The following is a 15,106-nucleotide window of genomic DNA, read 5'->3' on the forward strand; positions in this document are numbered from 1 at the left end:
CATGTGTTAGACTCAAATCAAAGTGATATGACACGACATGACTCAATGTGTACATGACTCGTGTGTGCATTGTAATGTGATTGTGCGACTCGAAAAAATGCAAAAAAGCAAAAATTTCCGTCAATTTTGTGGAGGGTACCGACTTTCTCCCGAAAAAGAAAGACGTGAAAAAGAAAATCAAAAGTTTGAAGATGTATGTTGAATGAGCTTAGTCAAATGTCATTCGATACTATCTCTCAAGGTTCAAGGATTAATTCATCCTAGGCTATCTCAACTGTTGACTCCATGATGAAAGTATTTGGGTAACTTAGGCACGGAGGCTAAGCACTTCATACTTCGTGATGCAATGACTATTATGATTGATGAGTGATGTTGATATGACAAAGCATGCTTCAGCGTTATGATTTCATGACAAAGGGTTCCTAGGGGAAGTATTTGGTCATGTATCTGTGCGGTGTGTGAAAGTGACACTAAAGTTAGGCCGCAAGAGCTAATTGTGTGGAAAAATATATTATTGAAAAGAGTCAAATGGTGGTGACTCTTAGGCTAGGTAATCTAATGATGTAGGGATCAAGCCCCCAAGTCTATCTCTAAGTGAATAGGGATGAGCATTGGAGATCCCTTGATATGATCATGGTGTAAGTGTGTGAATGTGAATATGAATGCATGTTTATTACGGCCGCACCTCGATGTGAGGTTGCCTACGTATCCGTTAGGAATCAGGCCGAACGTAGCTCTAGCCAAACCTCGCACAAGTGTGTATACCTCAAAAAGGTCTTTTTAAGGGTTGTAACGTGGTTAGGCTAAAGGATTGAAGAAGAAGGGGATAAAGGCTCAAGACCCTAGATAAGCCCCCAAGGTGTGCATCCTTGCTTTTGAATATTTGTATTTTATGCTTGAGTTTCTACTCTTTTTTAGCCCTTTTTCCTGTAGCATTTATTTTATTTTTATAAGTGTGGGTAATCCCGATCATGCGGTCTATCACTCACTTGGCATTCATGTTTCTCAGGCACGGTACCGAGCACTCGATAAGAGACGCAATCTGAGACGTGTTCTTATCGAAGATATTTTCATATCAAAGACATTGGAACACTTGCCCTTTTGTACACTTGTTTTCGTTTTTTATTATTTTTTATTTTTTGCTATTGCTTCCTTTTGAATTTGCTCAAGCTTTCTTTAGAATTGCATAAGTTGCACACCATCCCATCCCAAGGTTAGGTAAATGTAGGTTGAAAAGAGAAGGGTCTATCGTTAGACGAGGCTCAAAGTGGTTTATGAAGAAAGGATTGTATAATTGAAGGGTGAAATGAGATATGATGTGGCTACAAGGGGTGCCTCAAATCCTTGGTATACCTTGTGCTTAATTCGACATGGATTTTTTTTTTTTTTTTTTGATACAATGCAATGTGATGATCATATGCAAGGAAATAAATGCTCATTTTAATAGAAAAAAATAAAGAAAGAAAAACTACAAAAATAATCTAAAGGAAAAGAAAAGGTGCCTATGCTAGACTTATTGGGGAAAGGAAAAAATGAAGAAGAAATAGAAAAAGAGGCCATGAAATCTTGTCGTTGCAGCTCGCCTCTTGTCTTGTGTTGTTTGCTTTATCATCACTCACTCTTCTTGTTAACTGGAGGCATGGGAAGCTTGTTATTATCAATCAAATGTTGGATAGCCTCCTTTAGCTTCCAACAGCTCTCAGTAGTATGACCCCTACCTTGATGGTACTTGCAGTGTTCGTCTGGATTCCAACTAGGCAATCTCTTTTCAGGTGCGGGATCTTGAATAGGTCCAATGGGAGTAATGAGTCCTTTGGCATGGAGTCGATCGAAGGCAGTATCGTAGCTCATCCCAATAGGGGTGAAGTCTTTCCTTAGTTGCTTCTTAGATCCTTGGTTATCTATGGCTAAAACTTCACTGAGATCAAAGGTACTAACATTGTTACTAGAGTGGGCGTTTTCGGAAGAAGAAGGATTGTCGTTCTTCTTTCCTTTCCAGCCACCGTGGTTACTATTGTTAGTAGCTTTTTGCTTTGCCAGGTCATCTTCGATTTCAATTCCGATGTCATAAACGGCCTTGAAAGTATTCAAATTGTGTTGATATTTTAGGTGCTTCGAATACTTTTCTTGGAGATTCTTGATAAACATCCTCACAGATTCCTTTTCGGTGGGGACTTCAATCATCTTAGCGGAAGTTTCCCTCCACTTATTAAAGAAAGAAGTAAAGCCTTCATTTTCTTTTTGTCTTAGCATCTCAAGTTGTCTATGATCGGTTTCAACTTGGATATTGCACTTGTACCTATCAACGAAAGCGTTTGCTATCGATTCCCAGGTAGAGGTTTTCTCCTTGTCAAGGGAGAAGAACCATTGTTGGCAAACGGTTTCAAGAGATAGTGAGAACAGAGAGGGGAAAACCTTCTTATCGATACTCTTAATGGTCATTATAGTTTCAAAAGCTCTTAGATGGAAGTAAGGGTTATCTGTTGCCTTGAATTTAGGGATGTCGTTGGCATTGAACTTCTGCGGAAGGAGATCTTTGTCCACCGAGACCCCTTGTGATGTAAGCTCTTGAAACTTGTAATCGCTAGACAACTTGCTTAGGCTCTCTTGCATAAGGTCCATCTGTTGTAGCTTCACGGGATCATCAACCTTGAGGGTGAGTAGCTTCAGTGTTTCAGTCATGGTAACCAATTGGTTCCTAAGTTCATTGACTTCTTCTTGATTTGCCATTATCTTCTTAGCCTTTCTCTTTTGACGAATCGGTTTATCAAAAAGCGAGACTTGAACAAAGAGGTTGTCCTTGATTAATCGTCCTTCTCTCCTTGACCAAGTACTGTGAAAAGGAATTTGGGGATACTTATTGTTAATTATTTGACTCAAACTTTATTCAAAATGCAATGGATGGAGGAAGTGAAGAAAGATGGAAGAATGTGAAGAAAGATTTAGATGGAGGTGGAGGGATATGAAGAATTAGGAATAGAATGTACCCCAACTCAAATGACGGAAAAGACCGACTCATGCATGAACCTAAGACATGGCCATGGTGATGTGTACTCAAAGTGTGTGCTAAGACTAGTGAGTGTAGGTGACATACTTGGACTCTTGTGTAAGACCATGGACCTAGTGCCTAAACTCGAATATTGATTCAATTAAGCAGAATTAACCGAATTAAACAGGAAACTGAATAATTAGACATTAGGTGATGACTCGACAAATAATCCGAACTGTCGGCCAAGCGACAGGACTGGCGTCACAATATGGTGGTTGGCGCCAGACTTTTTAGTAAATGTCTGGCGCTACACACCATACAGTGGCGCTACAGCCCAGATTTTGACACCAACATTGGAGCCTCGGTCTGAGACTGTTTTCGATATTATTAGTCAACTAGGGTATGCCTAAAGTCGTACTAGGTCAATTCCGATTAAAAGAAGAAAAAACTTTATTGACTCGAATTAATTAATTAATTAATTAATTAGGCAAAGTTCTTTAAGTCATTAATTATAATCTCAACACAAATCAACCAACGGTTAGGAGGAGCATAGAATATATATGCACAACAAATAATGCACAATTAGGCAAGTAAGCACAATATGATGCAATGAGTTCGCAACCTAACCATGGCTCTAGTTCTCTAAAGTTCGGGATATGGTTTAGTCAGATAGGGTCCATGGTTAATTGTCCAGATGCACCGCGTAGAAGCCTAACCGTGAAGGGTTAACGCGTGTGGATAGAACACCGCGAGTTTTTAGAAAAAACTCACTTCCATGGTTTGGTGAACTCAACATCTCAGATGTACCCTTTGTTGCCAGGAGCGTTCAATCGGGTAGATAGAGCATGAATTCCCAGAGGGTTATGTCCATATGTAGAACACATATGGGTTTCAGAAAAATGAGAAAAAATTCAATCAGGAAGTAGGATCGAGCAAACAATACGAAAAACCGGTCGAAATTAGAACGCATATTTCTGGCTCGGTATTGGGGGAAATTGGCGCCAGCAAACAGAGACTGGCGCCAACTTTTAACTGTAGTGCCTGGCGCCAATACTGGCGTCTGGCGCTACGGCTAAAAGTTTGGCGCCAAGTTCTGGCCCCTGACGCTACTTCCCACATGCCTCAGCAGCTTTCTGTGCTCAATAAAATCATCCAGTTTCGCGCGGTGTTATTTCAGTCCTAGTTGTGAAAGACATTTCTCAAATTTCCTACGTGTAAAATCCTATGTTTTTGACTCATTACGGATGGTCTTTCCAATGAGAACCTTTTTATGCATATGCCAATAATGTTAATCAAAATTACGCACATGAAATACTTAGAACTTTTCGAGTCTCATCCACTCATTTTAAATCATTGCCGAAACAAATTCAGGAATTAAAATAGAAATCCTCCCCAGCGGAGTCGCCAAAAACTGTAGGGAATAGTTTCAAGCCTTTAAAAATCCCACTAGCTCGAACCCCACTGTGATCATACACTAAAGTACGGTGGCGTCCAAAAGGGAAGAAGATAGAGCAAAAGAGTCGCCAACAAGTTTTTAAGGAACTTGTAAACCGTTCACGAGGTGAAGGTTACACCCCTTAACGATCCAAGAGATCGTCAACTCCATAAGGTCATGAACCAAATAAGGGTTCGGGGATGATGGTACAAATCCAACCTAAAAGAGATTGAACCTGCCCTAATAATAGGCCTCTACTTTATTCTGATCGTATTCATGTGCGCTTTCTGACTAACATACAATCAATAGGATTAACCCTAAACCTGTTTAATCTATGTTGGTTGAATTTAATGCACAAACAAACTATTATTGGAGATCACTTGAATTTATAATCACAATTAACCTAACAAGATTATTAATTATCTTATTAAGCGTGATTGCAAAAACCAATTCCCTTTAACCTGCAATAAAAGGTGATCAAGCAATAACAATATAAAATATATATCAAGCAACATAATAAATAATCATCATCAATCATAATCATAAATGTTAGAAATATTAAAAAGAACATAAGAAGCATCATACTTTAAATCATACTTGATATTAAAAACACCCTAGACATGATACTAGGAACCATAACAATCCAAGTGTGATATCTACATCATAAAAATCAATTAATCAATAAAGTACTTACTTGGATGCCTCGTACCTCTTTCTAATTACAAAATACACACGTTAGTAACTTCAAGGAAAATAATAATCAAAACAATTAAATTAAATAATTGAAATAGAGAATTTGGGACCAAACCCTCAGAAATTAAAACCTTTCACACCTAGGGCGAAGGTAACTTCGAATATGGCTAGGTGTTTCTAGATCTTGTGAATGCGGAATTTTGTATGAAAAGCAAGGTTTAGAAAAGAATGCTAAAATATTAGTGTTATTGAAAATTGATGAATGAATGATGAAGATGAAGAGAGTTGATGAATAATTTTGTAAAGAGATTGTTGATGAATGATGATTGTAGATGGTGAAGATAGATGGTGAATTCGTAGATGATGAATGAAAAGAATTAATGAATGATAATTGATGACGAAAACGGAGTTTTTGATACGATATTTATAAAGAAAATCAGCCAAAAAAGATAATTTATCAAAACAGAGTCTAAAGATCGCAAAAACAACTTGGCGCTAGCCCTGGCTCATTGGCGCCAGGACCAGTGGCTAGCGCCAGGCGCCAATGGCTGGCGTCTGGCGCCAATCCTGGTTCCAGGCGCCAAGGCCTGGGGTTGGACGCCAAACCGGCTTTTAACACGTTTTCGAAAATCTGATAATTTTACCGTACTGGAAGATAAAATAATATTATTTCAGTCGAAAATGCTATTTGATCTAATTAAAACTCTAAAGAATCCTAATTGAATTAAGAATGATAAGAACCTTCTAGAATGTTCTAGAAGACCAAAACCATTCCTAATTACATTAGGAATGATAAATCATATTAGACCCTCCCCTAGATCATTGGGCCGTACTTAAAACTCAAACCGGGCCCAGTTTAGTAAATTGGCCATAAATTCTCAATATTCATCGGAATTGGGCTTATAATATATCGTTGGAAAGGTCTTTGCAAGCCCCATCCAACTATACCACTATTGGACCCATATCATGGACCAACCAAACTGGATTGGCTGTTTTCTTAAAATAAAGTTTTCAAAAACAGAGAGAAGAGAAAAGAAAAGAAATAAAACTTTCCGCAACACTAGACCTTTCCACACTTTCGTTTCATTCGATTATGATTCGGCGTGAAAGGCACTCATCACTGGGTTTGGTTTTGGGGAGACACAAATGGGTGTCTACAACCTCAAAAAGGTCTTTTTAAGGGTTGTAATGTGGTTAGGCTAAAGGTTTAAAGAAGAAAGGGATAAAGGCTCAAGACCCTAGATAAGCCCCCAAGGTGTGCAACCTTGCTTTTGAATATTTGTATTTTCATGCTTGAGGTTTTCTACTCTTTTTTTTTAGCTCTTTCTTTTGCTTTAGCATTTATTTTATTTTAATAAGTGTGGGCAATCCCGATCATGCGGTCTATCACTCACTTGGCATTCATGTTTCTCAGGCACGGTACCGAGCACTTGATAAGAGACGCAATCTGAGACGTGTTCTTATCGAAGATATTTTCATATCAAATACGTTGGAACACTTGCCCTTTCGTACCCTTTTATTTATTTTTTGCTTTTTCTATCTTTTGAATTAGTCAAATTGCTCAAGCTTTGTTCTTTGAAAATTGCATAAGCTGCACACCATCCTATCCCAAGGTTAGATAGAGGCTCAAAGTGGTTTATGAAGAAAGGATGTATAATTGAAGGGTGAAATGAGATATGATGTGGCTACAAGGGTTGCCTTAAATTATTGGTATACCTTGTGCTTAATTCAACATTTTTTTTTAATGCAATATTAATGCAATGATCATATGCAAGAAAATAAATGCTCATTTTATTAAAAGAAAATAAAGAATCTACAAAATTAATCTAAGGAAAGGAAAAGGTGCCTATGCTAGACTTATTGGGGAAAGGAAAAAAATGAAAAAAGAAATAGAAAAAGAGGCCATGAAATCTTGTCGTTGCAGCTCGCCTCTTGTCTTGGGTCATTTGCTTCATCATCACCCAGTCTTCTCGCTAGCTAGAGGCAATGGGACCTTGTCTGCTTCTATGAGGTCTTGAATGAGATTTTGAAACCTGTAGCATTCATCAGTGGTATGACCGTTTCCTCGATGGTACTTGCAACAGGAATTTGGATTCCATCTCGAAGATTGATTTTCTGGTGTTGGATCCTCGGTAGGGCCAATAGGTTTGATTAATCCTCGATCATAGAGACGATCGAAAGCAGCATCGTAGGTCATTCCAATGGATGTGAACTCTCGCCTGGGTTTCCTTTTAGATCCTTGATTGTCCATGGTTAAGACATCATTATGGTCAAAGGTACTAACATTATTACTAGAGTGGGCGTTTTCGGAAGAAGGATTGTCGCTCTTCTTTCCTTTCCAGCCACCGTGGTTGCTATTGTTAGTAGCTTTTTGCTTTGCGAGGTCATCTTCGATCTCAATACCTATGTCATAAACGGCCTTGAAAGTATTCAATTTGTGTTGATATTTTAAGTGCTTTGAATACTTTTCTTGGAGATTCTTGATAAACATCCTCACGGATTCTTTTTCAGTGGGGACCTCAATCATCTTGGCAGAAGTTTCCCTCCACTTATTAAAGAAAGAAGTAAAGCCTTCATTCTCTTTTTGTCTTAGCATCTCAAGTTGTCTATGGTCGGTTTCAACTTGGATATTGCACTTGTACCTATCAATGAAAGCGTTCACTATTGATTCCCAGGTAGAGATTTTTTCCTTGTCAAGGGAGAAAAACCATTGTTGGCAAACGGTTTCAAGAGATAGTGGGAACAAAGAGGGAAAAACCTTCTTATCAATACCCTTAATGTTCATTATTGTTTCGAAAGCTCTTAAATGGAAGTAAGGGTTATCTGTTGCCTTGAATTTTGGGATGTCAGTGGCGTTGAACTTATGTGGAAGAAGTTCCTTGTCCAGCGAGACCCCTTGTGAACTCATGCCCTGGAATTTATAGTCACTAGATAGCTTGCTGAGACTCTCTTGCATGAGGTTCATTTGTTGTTGCTTTACGGGGTCATCGACCCTAAGTGCGAGAAGTTTCAGTGTCTCAGTCATAGTAGCCAATTGGTTCTTAAGATCATTGACTTCTTCTTGAGTTGCCATTATCTTCTTAGCCTTCCCCCTTTGGCGAATCGGTTTATCAAAAAACGAGACTTGAATAAAGAGGTTGTCCTTGATTAATCGCCCTTCTCTCCTCGACCAAGTACTGTGGAAAAGGAATTTGGGGATACTTATTGTTAATTATTTGACTCAAACTTTATTCAACATGCAATGGATGGAGGAAGTGAAGAAAAAATGGAATAGAATGTGAAGAAGAATAAGATGATGGAGGTGGAGGGATATGAATAATTAGGAATAGAATGTACCCCCCAACTCAAATGACGGAAAAGACCGACTCATGCATGAACCTAAGACATGGTCATGGTGACATATACTCAAAGTGTGTACTAAGACTAGTGAGTGTATGTGACATGTTGAGACTCGTGTCATGACCATGTGGCTAGACTATGTGACCAAGACTCGATTAATGACTTGACAAGGTGTTATTGACAGCGAGAATTAACCGAATTAATTAGCAAACTGGTTAATTAGACCTTAGGTGATGACTTGACCAATTATTTGAACTGTCGGCCAAGCGACAGGACTGGCGTCACACTATGGAGCTTGGCGCCAGACAACATAGCTGTCGTCAGGCGCTACACTCCATAGTGTGGCGCTACAGCTCAGACCTTGGCGCCAATAGTGGAGCTTCGGTCTGGGACTGTTTTCGGTATTATTAGTCAACTGGGGTATGCCTAAAGTCGTACTAGGTCAATTCCGATTGAAAAATTAGACTTTATTGACTCAAATTAATCAATTAATTAATTAATTAGGCAAAGTTCTTTAAGTCATTAATTTATTTATTCTCAACACAAATCAACAAACGGTTAAGAGAAACATAGAATATATATGCACAACAAATAATGCACAATTAGTCAAGTAGGCACAATATGATGCAATGAGTTTGCAACCTAACCATGGCTCTAGTTCTCTAAAACTCGGGATATGGTTTAGTCAAAGAGGGTCCATGGTTAATTGTCCGGATGCACCGCGCGGAAGCCTAACCGTGAAGGGTTGGCGCGAGTGGATGGGACACCGCGAGTTCTAGAAAAAACTCGCTTCCATGGTTTGGTGAATTCAACATCTCGGATGTACCCTTTGTTGCACGGAGCGTTCAATCGGGTAGATGGAGCATGAATTCCCAGAGGGTTATGCCCATATGTAGAACACATATGGGTTTCAGAAAAGTGAGAAAAAATTCAATCAGGAAGTAGGATCGAGCAAACAATACGAAAAACCGGTCAAAATTAGAACGCATATTTCTGGCTCGGTATTGGGGGAAATTGGCGCCAGCAAACAGAGACTGGCGCCAGCTTTTAACTGTAGCGCCTGGCGCCAATACTAGCGTCTGGCGCTACAACTAAAATGCTGGCGCCAAGCTCTGGCCCCTGACGCTACTTCCCACATGCCTCAGCGGCTTTCTGTGCTCGATAAAATTTTCCAGTTTCGCGCGGTGTTATTTCGGTCCTAGTTGTGAAAGACGTTTCTCAAATTTCCTACGTGTAAAATCCTATGTTTTTAGCTCATTACGGATGGTCTTTCCAATGAGATCTTTTTTATGCAAATGACAATAATGTTAATCAAAATTACGCACATGAAATACTTAGAACTTTTCGAGTCTCATCCACTCATTCTAAATCATTGCCGAAACAAATTCAGGAATTAAAATAGAAATCCTCCCCAGTGGAGTCGCCAAAAACTGTAGGGAATAATTTCAAGCCTTAAAATCCCACTAGCTTGAACCCCACTGTGATCATACACTAAAGTACGGTGGCGTCCAAAAGGGAAGAAGATAGAGCAAAAGAGTCGCCAACAAGTTTTTAAGGAACTTTTAAACCGTTCACGAGGTGAAGGTTACACCCCTTAACGATCCAAGAGATCGTCAACTCCATAAGGTCTAGAACCAAATAAGGGTTCGGGGATGATGGTACAAATCCAACCTAAAAGAGATTGAACCTGCCCTAATAATAGGCCTCTACTTTATTCTGATCGTATTCATGTGCGCTTTCTAATTAACATGCAATCAATAGGTTAACCCTAAACCTGTTTAATCTATGTTGGTTGAATATTAATGCACAAATAAACTATTATTGGCGATCACTTGAATTATAATCACATTAACCCTAAACAAGATTATTAATTATCTTATTAAGCGTGATTACAAGTACCAAATTCCCTTTAAGCATGCATATACACTAGTAGAAAAAGGCTTATTTGCGTCGCTCATTTATAGTGTATTTGCGTCGCTTCTATGAGCGACGCAATTGCTCGCGACGCAAATGACTTTTAAGTCATTTGCGTCGCTTCTAGGCGCGACACAAATAAGAGTCATTTGCGTCGCTTCCTTATAAACAAGCGACGCAAATGACTTTTCTGATAAACTTATTTTTTGTCATTTGCGTCGCTTCTTTATAAACAAGCGACGCAAATGACTTTTCTGATAAACTTATTTTTTGTCATTTGCGTCGCTCCTTTATAAACAAGCGACGCAAATGACTCGTCTGATAAACTTATTTTTTGTCATTTGCGTCGCTCCTTTATAAACAAGCGACGCAAATGACTCTTCAGATAAACTTATTTTTTGTTATTTGCGTCACTTCTTTATAAAAGAGCGACGCAAATGACTTTTCTGATATACTTATTTTTTGTTATTTGCGTCACTTGTTTATATAGGAGTGACGCAAATGACTGAGTAGACAATACAAAACTGTTGTATTTGCGTCACTTGTTTGTTTAATGAGTGACGCAAATGAGGTGAATTTTTTTTTTTTAATTATAATATAATAATTGCCTTGTATATGTTTGTAGTACCTGTTTTCCTTACTAGTGGTATAAAGTAATATGCTAACGCTAATATAATTGAAATTAAAATGCAATATTATTGAAATGCAAATGTAAATTTCGGCAGAGTCTCCTTTGTAATTTGGCCTACCCATAAAATTGGCAGAGTCTTCGAAAATGCTATTTGATTTTGATTAAAACTCTGAAAAGTCAACAAAGTCAACTTATCAATGCTAATTGAATTAGGAATGAAAAGAACCTTCTAGAAGATTCTAGAAGACCAAAACCATTCCTAATTGCATTAGGAATGATAAATCACATTAGGCCCTCCCCTAGATCATTGGGCCGTACATAAAGCTCAAACCGGGCCCAGTTTGGTAAATTGGCCATAACTTCCTCAATATTCATCGGAATTGGGCTTATAATATATCGTTGGAAAGGACTTCGCAAGCCCCATCCAACTACACTACTATTGAACCCATATCATGGACCAACCAAAACCGGATTGGCTGTTTTCTTAAAATAAAGTTTTCAAAAACAGAGAGAAGAGAAAAGAAATAAAAACTTTCCGCAACACTAGACCTCTCCACACTTTCGTTTCATTCGATTATGATTCGACGTGAAAGGTACTCATCACTGGGTTTGATTTTGGGGAGACACAAATGGGTGTCTACAAACATGCTCAACAACCGTGCGTCGTCGAATATGTGACGTGGTGGAGGAGCAGGAACGACGAAAACATCAGAGTAATGCTGTCTAGCGACCCTCTCTCCCAAGTACGCGATTGCTCCATAAGTCCCCAGGAAATAGCGACGCTCAGCAGAGTACTGTGCGGCTAACCTAGGGACTGTTTAGCCGCCCCACGGCAGGTACACCACCTCAGGCTCCTGCAAAGAACATCAATCAGGCGAGAGTATACATAAAGCGTCGCGAAAAGGCAAATAAATAAAAAAGTCGTACCGCGATGATCCAGTTCCGGACATATGTAGTAGACATATCCACATGGCGGCCGCCCCTAGAAGCGCTCACTGGAAATCCGCGTGGCGATGGTCTCGCCGGCGCAGCAGAGGGGAAGTGCTCGTAGAACCAGATCTACAAGGAGTCAAAATTGTAAGTAAATGCTAGCTAAAATGTAGAGCTAAACTTTATAGGGAATAATGTTTACCTCTACGACCTTCTAAAAGGCGGACAAAGCAACATTCATCCCAAAGGACCGGTGTCGACACGAGTCCCTCAGTGCACGAATGAAGTCAGCGTAGGCCAAGCTAGCCCAGTCATATGTCCCGATCCGGTGTAGATCGCGGACAGCAGGAAGGTAGTAAAGCAACGCCCTACTACCCTTGTCAGGAGATAACGTCCTAACAACATCAGTGCAAAGATGCGCACCCGCTGCTCTCGGGTGGTCACATCATCATCAAAAGCCGCTGCCAGCGTCGAGCGACGAATCCCCCTGGCACTAAACTGAGACGTCTCAACCTCAGCTCGGGCCCGAATAGTGATCGGCCCCAACAGCTCCTCGACCTCAGCAGAAAATACGTCGATTCCACTGTCGAACGGCAGTGGCACAGAGTTGAACTCCAGTCCTGTAGTGAGACTGAAGTCTATGGGGGTGACCATCATCTCGCCCCAGGGGAAGTGGAAAGTGTTGGTGCTGTCCCAGAAGAACTCCACCAAAGCACGCACTATATGGTGACCCCCACTGGAGGCAACCATCGCCTCGAAGGTCTCAAACAAGGTAGCCAGTCTGCAAGACTCCAATAGGAGTCTCGTCTCAAGATCCCTGGCGATGTACATCTTGTACAAATCGCCCAAGCCATCACAGCCGGAACCGTGATAGTGCGTCCTCCCGACCGCGATGCCCCGTCTCACCCTCTCAGAAATGTGGTGGACAGGGGCAAATAACAGGGTCCGCTCATCCCACTCGGGGATTTGACCAAGCGAAGTAGATGGTGTAGCGTCGTCCTCTACGGGCTCATGCTCCCGTCGAGTGTTTCGAGACCGTGAACACGAACCTCGCTGTCTAGCCATACTACATTGTGAAAAATTATCATAAATTAAGGATCTATAGTATCTAAGGTTCGCCTAGCCGCATGATACTATGTTCACAAAAAAACAGAGTACATAGTACTAAAACAGAGCACAAATTCAAATTGAGCATAACGGCATTTTTCAAGCAATCACACAATTTCTTGCAATACTATAGTAATTATTGTGACAAATTGGACAAGAATTGCTAACAAAAACATCGAGAACGAGTCACATTGTTCTTCACGACCTTAGGAGGTCCAACAATGGCAAATTGCTCATTTCTTCACCAAAGTGAGTCAAACAAGTCTCAAATTACTCCCAAGGCAATGAATAAACATAATCAAGCAATTTCATGGCATAAAATTTGATAAACAAAGTGAATTGAGCATTTTAAATTTCAAATTTACATGAAATTCGTGAATAAACATGTCAAAAATTCATAAAAACTTATGTGAGTTTGAAGAAAACTTACATAGACCGGGAAAGTAGATGAAAAGAGCTTTAATTTGCAATGAATTGAGTGAATTCGGTTGAGAAACGAGCAAGAACGAAGCAAATGAAATTTTCTGGTTTTTTCGAGTGAAATTGCGACGAGCAAAGCAGCAAATGAAGAAGAAAGGGGTATTTAAGGGAAACCCCGTGCTGGCGCCAAGCTCTAGGCATTGGCGTCAAAAATCAGGCTTGGCGCCAATCCTAGCGCCTGGCGCTAGGGCTATTTGTGTGGCGTTGATGGCTTTTTAAAGGCGCCAGAACGCTCAGCCACTCGGTGGGGTTGTTCTACCTTTTTGCAACATATTTTGGGTTCCTTGGTACGCCAGTTAGCCCCTCTAAGCAATTTGACATGATTTTTAGTAATCGGCTTGATTACGTAGAGTGATCGACCTGATGAAAGATCGTCTCACTTAGCTTAAAGCGCCTAAGCATTGGCTCATTGACAAAAGGCACCGACACACTGGTTCATTCAGAAAAGCACCGACATACAGGTTCAAAAGCAGAAAAGGGCACCGACGTAGAGGTTCAAGGCAACAGAAGCGCCGACGTACAGGCTTAACAGGAGCAAAGTTCAGGCTAGCTTTTAAAGATCGACAGGCGGAGATCTTCGCTAATTTCCTTTGGAAAATTAGCATCGAATGAGGATAGCTTCAGGCGAGGAAATCTTCGGCAACATTCCCTAGCTTGTGGAGAGTTATCACAAACAACTAGAGATTATTTCAAGAGAAATAATCTTCGATAGTATTCCCTTGGACGCGGAATATTATCAATGCGGATAAAGATTGTTTCAAGACAAATAATATTCGATAGTATTCCCTTGGACGCGGAATATTATCAATGCGGATGAAGGTTGTTTCAAGAGAAATAATCTTCGATGGTATTCCCTTGGACGTGGAATAGTATCATAGCGGAGGAGGATCGTTTCAGGCGAAGCAATCTTCTAATTTGGAAGCAGTTACGGGCGTAGCAGTTTTCAAGCGGGATGGCATTCTCTAGTTTGCAGAAGGTCATCAAAACGAATCGGTTACTTTCAGAGACGTGTGCTCGACGGTGCAAGATACGCGTTTCTTAACTCTTTTATCTGTTTAACTAACGCTAGTTTTGCAGGTATCGGCGTTACAAGAATGATTTAGGATCGTAGAACGTTCTGAATCATTCTCCGTCCCTATCGATACTTTGACTTTTGTTTTCGAAACTTGCGTTTCTCCAAACTCAGTCAAAGTGGGGGCTTCTGTAGACACCCATTTGTGTCTCTCCAAAACCAAACCCGGTGATGAGTACCTTTCGCGTCGAATCATAATCGAATGAAGTGAAAGTGTGGAAAGTCTACGTTGCGGATATTTTTAATTTCTCTTCTCTTCTCTCTGTTTTTGAAAACTTATTTTAATAAAACAGTCGATCCAGTTTGGTTGGTCCATGATATGGGTCCAATAGTAGTGTAGTTGGATGGGGCTTGACAAGAGCTTTCCAACGATATATTATAAGCCCAATTCCGATGAATATTGAGGAAGTTATGGCTAATTTACTAAACTGGGCCCGGTTTGAGCCTTATATGCGGCCCAATGATCTAGAGGAGGGCCTAATATGATTTATCATTCCTAATGAAATTAGGAATGGT

This window comes from Chenopodium album, chromosome 6 (genome assembly GCF_948465745.1).
Source record: "Chenopodium album chromosome 6, dcCheAlbu1.1, whole genome shotgun sequence".
NCBI classification, from domain to species: domain Eukaryota; kingdom Viridiplantae; phylum Streptophyta; class Magnoliopsida; order Caryophyllales; family Amaranthaceae; genus Chenopodium; species Chenopodium album.